This window comes from Palaemon carinicauda, chromosome 38 (genome assembly GCF_036898095.1).
Source record: "Palaemon carinicauda isolate YSFRI2023 chromosome 38, ASM3689809v2, whole genome shotgun sequence".
Taxonomy (NCBI): Eukaryota; Metazoa; Arthropoda; class Malacostraca; order Decapoda; family Palaemonidae; genus Palaemon; species Palaemon carinicauda.
Window position 1 is genome coordinate 18,335,105 of NC_090762.1, and position 5,947 is coordinate 18,341,051.

Below are 5,947 nucleotides of genomic sequence, written 5' to 3' on the forward strand. Positions count from 1 at the left end.
TTGGACGAGGCTCCCTGCGCAAACATAACGGGGGAATTCCCATAATAAATATCGGAAAACATGTAGAGTATCTCGCGTTTTCGGGTTCACGTGCTATTTCATCATTCCTTGTTATCTGGAAAGTCCCCAAGGCTAAATGTCGCTGAATCGCTGGATCATCCACATTTCGAAATAGTTCTTTTACAATTCGACATTCATGTAATGGTAACGAAGGCTTGTATGCCGTATGCATAAAAAGAATGTCTTTCACAAAACCATAAATACAACTTACCTCTCTCTCTCTCTCTCTCTCTCTCTCTCTCTCTCTCTCTCTCTCTCTCTCTCTCTCTGGGCAACACAGTATTCTTGCCAAGGGAGATCTATTTAGTTTGATAACAGTCAAAGGTGCGACGTGGGCCCCCTCCATGTAAGTGTTCCAGCCCGAGTGCCTTTTCCGTCACTTCAAGCCAGATACTTTTCTTAGAGGTGAAGGTAGTACCCTCTACTCTACTTACACTGCAACGAGTCGCCTAAAATCTCACATCTATTTTTTTTTTTTTTTTTTTTTGTCGACCATAAAACCATTAGCCTTTTTCAGATTTAAGTTCTCTTCTTAAAAGTAAATTAAATAACTTACGAATTAAGACACAAAAGATAAATGGTGGACTATCAGGAATAAGTCTTCATTTTCTTATCTTCCCCTTATTCTTAGATGGCGAGGCAGACCTGGATTATCTTATTAATTATCCTTTGTAGTCTACAAGGAAACTAACGTCCAGCACGTAGTCATGAGTTACAAAACCTTAAGATAACATTACCCATTCAGAGTTGCTAAATTAAAAATTGAGAAAACGATTTTGCCAAATTCTTGCTCCGCATTTCCTGCTCTATATTCTCTATCTGCAGATCTCAACCTCTATTCTTCCTTCATCACGCAACAAAATATCAGCAATTAAATTCAACATATTTTTCCAAGTGATAGTATATAAATTAGTTATCCATTCTGACATGATTCTCTTAGTCAACAAAGTCGGAGTATTTACATTATTTTAAACAATCAAATCAAAAATTTCACCCCGTGATATCAAGACGGCGTTATATCAATGATTCATAGCATGAAATCAATCACTTAATCACAAGAATATGGTAATTGTATGAATAACTTAATTACTGCCTCGTTTAAAGATGGCACATTTCAGTCAATTCCTTCTCCACATTAATAGTAATCAAATAACAACGAATCTATAAATTAAAAATAATAATTGGGGTATTAATCACTCATGATTATTATTATCATCATCTAGAATGTATTAATGTTAAAATTATCTTACAATAACCCAAACTAAATAAAGAATATACAAACAAACAAACAAAGAACATTCAAAATCAAACTCCTGATGTTTATAAAAAAATGACCTACACATGGAAGAAACTTCTTTAAAAATAGAATAAGAAACACAAAAAGATCACTGGAAAAAAATCTGTACTTTCTAACGAAGCAACGGATGGTGAGCAAACAAAAGCTCTCACAAAAATCATTTAACGAATGAGGGCTGCGAGGACCCGTGTCAACTGTAAGACCAATCTGCTTCCATATTTCATATTCATTCAATTTATTTCTTACATCCCATTGTTTAGGAATGATGATACCAACCAAAGTAAATTGAGAAAAATATGCATAAAATTCTTCCCTTCTATGTAGCAAATTAAGAGATCAAATAACTCACGCGGTGGATTTGAAAAAAAAAATACAAAAATACGACAACAAAGGGACACACGAATGAAATAAGTGTATTACTTTTAAGTACACACACACACAGATATATATATATATATATATATATATATATATATATATATATATATATATATACATATATATATATATACTGTATATATATATACATATATATATATATATATATATATATATATATATATATATAGAGAGAGAGAGAGAGAGAGAGAGTGAAGGAACCTTACCAGTTATAAACATTCTTGTAACTGTTGTGACTCCCTGTCATCGATCATTTTAATCCAAACGATTTTATGGAAGGATCTGCAAGAAAAAGAGAATTCTTTTATTCTCAAAGATAAATGTCAGTGTCTAAACTGATCATATGTAAAACATATATCCTTTGCCAACGACAAATATTTGCCATAAAATGCAATGTTTTCAGAACATTACCAGAAATTGAAAATATAAAATCTCTCAAAATAAAGTCATTTTCATTGGTGAAATGAAGCAAAAATCTCACACAATTTTTCAATATACACAGCAATTGAAAATATAAAGATATATTTCTCTAGCTAAAATAAATTCATGATTTTAATTTTCTGGAGAGGAAAACAACTCCCAGATTTAACTTTCGTATCTCTGGGCAACGAAAACTGAAGGAGTAATAATACAAAGTTTTCATAAGATATAAGAAAGAGGAGTATAGAGGAAAGGTGAATGAAGCTGAAAGTTTGCAGATGAGGGAAAGATAAAGACACGGAAATGAGGTGAAGCAAAGATGATTGTATTAACGAATAAAATGTAAGATAATACATATCATCAGTTATGATACTATCTAGAAGCCCGAAATTGAAACCTCAATGGCATATAGATATCACAAATCAAAGCCGTAAAATAAACGGTCAATTTCAGTAACCTCTTAACCTCTCTAAATAAAAGGGATCAATTAAAAAAAAGGCCCAACACTTACTTTAAAAAAAAAAAAAACATATGCCTACGGTTTTTTCCTTGAATGAAAGGTGAAGATTGAATATAATCTGTTTGAGTATATATATACACATATACTGTATATATATATATATATATATATATATATATATATATATATATATATATATATATATATATATATACATATATATGTGTATGTATATATATGAGTATGTGTGTAAAAATAAAACAATCCAGAAAACTGTATTTAAGAAAATCCTCTGAATAACCATGGCATCAAAAGTTATACAGACGTAATAAACAAACTATGAATAAGAAATAAAAAAAAATTATATGCAACAAAAAAAAAAGTCTTACAGCGTTAAATTGATAATTCAAACATAAACTATGAAATGTAAATCATGTCAACATTCACAGCAGAAATGCATTTGCAACAAGTTTGAACTTCGGAAGTTCCAGGGGAAGATCATTTTGAAATATAATCACAGCTGGAATAAAAGTTCTATGATTACTGTGTAGTATTGATCCTAATGAAGGAGAACACTAGACTGTTAGAATCAACTGCATATCTAGTACTATTTACACCAGGAACCGTCTGGATGGATCTGAATGCAAAGGATGGTCAGAATTATGAAAAATAATTTGCAAAAGGCATAAAGAATTATCAGAGCTATGGTGCCAGAGATTAATATCTATCTGGGATAAGGAATTTAATAGACCGTAAGTTTTTGTCCAACAAATTAAGATGAGAGTAAGCAGCAGAAAATTGAACAGAACAATATTCAGAACTGGGCAGAAAAAAAGAATTCTGCCGAAAATTTATTTACAATTTGAACAAAAATATTACAAAAGAAAATTAAGAGAAAAATGTGTGGAAATTATTACAAAATGAGAAGTAGCATATCCTCATCAAGAGTGGCAATGGAGTCAGTGATGTCCCATATCTTTGTTCGATACACGATATCCATAACATAATCCCATAGAAGTTAGGACAAATGGTATCTAGTTAACGAGGTGGCCAAGGAATTGCTTGCGGGTACACTTAGCTAAACTATTCTATCTAACTTCTCTTCTTCTTGTTTTATTAAAGTTTTTATAGTTTATATAGGAAATATTTATTCTAATGCTGTTACTGTTCTTAAAATCTTTAATTTTTCCTGGTTTCCTTTCATCAATGGGCTATTTTCCCTGTTGGAGCCCTTGGATTTATAGCATCCTGCTTTTCCAAATAAGGTTGTAGCTTAGCAAGTAATAATAATAATAATAATAATAATAATAATAATAATAATAATAATAATAATAATAATAATAATAATCCCTTTGATTTAGGAATTCACGAAGATGCAGTCTCCATTGTGAATATGTACCAGCTTCCTAGAAAATGATAGAAGATTGAAAGACACCTGGTTGCGGTGACACATATTCAATCAAAAGGTCAAGGTATACATCTGCTGTAATCAATATTTTGTTGCAGAAAAATTAACCAATGATTCGATTTTGATTATATGGGGGAAGGTCCCTAGCCACATGGAGATGTTCTGATCCCCTGATTCTCACATTATGTGCGTTAAAATTCCTTGAAATATGAAAGATTTCCTCATCACTAAAACAAACTCTGTTGAGGAACGTATCGCTCCAGCATGTTACTTGCAAACTCTTTTAGTTTTGGTCAATCACCTGGCTCGAAGTCTTGTGTTAGTTGCATTTTGTAAGCATACAATCACAGCTTCCGGTATACGACTTTGTGCACTGTGAAAAGTGATAGCTGTAGGAGTTGGGCAGTAGTAAAAATGAATTCTATAAGAGAACACCCCAAGGCCTGTCTTACACATCGCTGTTTTCCTCAGATGGTCGTCAACTCTTCCCTTTATACAACACTGTTCCTGTAGTTTAACTGAGTCTGTAATTCTGTATCACTTTCGTTCCAATAAACCATAACACACATTGTGCCTTTCTTGAGACGTAGTAATTTTTCAGGAGTTCACTTAGCATTATCTCCCTGATTAACAGGATGCCAGTGATACGTAAATGCAATACGATTAAAAAAATAAAATAAAACATAACTGCTGAAGGCAGGGAACAATTCTGATTGAGAAATCTCATTAAGTGTTATTGTGACACATTTCTCAAATTCTAAAGAAATTTCTTGAACACCCCGTATGCTATATATATATATATATATATATATATATATACATATATATATATATATATATATATATATATATATATATATATATATATATACCTTTACAATATATAAAGATATATAAATAGATAGATAGATAGATAGATTTATAGATAGATAGCTGACAGTTGGGTACCTCTTGGAAATCGTAATTAAGGGTAGAAATAAAATAATTAGTCATTCTATCATCATTATTTCGGATCATTCGATATAACTTGTATCCAACCTATATATAATTGTTACAATATAAAATAAAGATTATCATAAATATATAATTAGGATGATATATTTCTAATTATGTATATATAATATATATATATATATATATATATATATATATATATATATATATATATATATATATATATATATATATGCGTGTGTGTGTGTGTGAAGGACAGCTGGCAAGTATACAGTATATCCATACTGTTGAGAACTGAAATAAAAAGCAAAGGAATGGTTTATATATTTAGACATACATATATAATATATACACATTTATATATACAGTATATATATATATATATATATATATATATATATATATATATATATGAATGTGCATATACTGCATATATGTGTATATGCATATACTGTGTATATATATATATGTGTGTGTATACATATATATATATGTGTGTGTGTGTGTGTCTGAGTGTTAACGATTCCAAATTCCATTCACGACTCATTTTCTTATCCATCAACTTTACAACTTCTCCCTCCATTGTCCTTCCAATGAATTGTTGCATTACTCCATTCGCAAAGATATAGAACAGCCAGGAACGCATAAAACACCCTTGTCTAATACATGTCATGATATCAAACCATTCTCTCTTCCATCTACGTACAATACTAGACAATTTATTTACAGCAAAATATCCTTCTTAATAGCTTCTATTAAATGCATTATTCGAGTAGTTTACCTTATGCAGCCTTTTCCCTTTACCTTCAATAAGATCATTTAACTGTTTAATATAAACACTTATTTCAAATGTTCTTTTAAGTTAGAAATCACTGTTCATACCAACAATCCATTTTCCATCAATATTACTTATATGAAAAAAAATTACCATATACAATCACTGAAAAGT

General features: G+C 30.4%; 1 pseudogene; it reads right to left on the reverse strand.

Moving 5' to 3' along the window:
* Nucleotides 1-1,965: 1,965 nt before the first annotated feature.
* The window catches only part of LOC137630249 (uncharacterized), a 135,432-nt pseudogene continuing 131,450 nt past the window's right edge, over nucleotides 1,966-5,947 (reverse strand).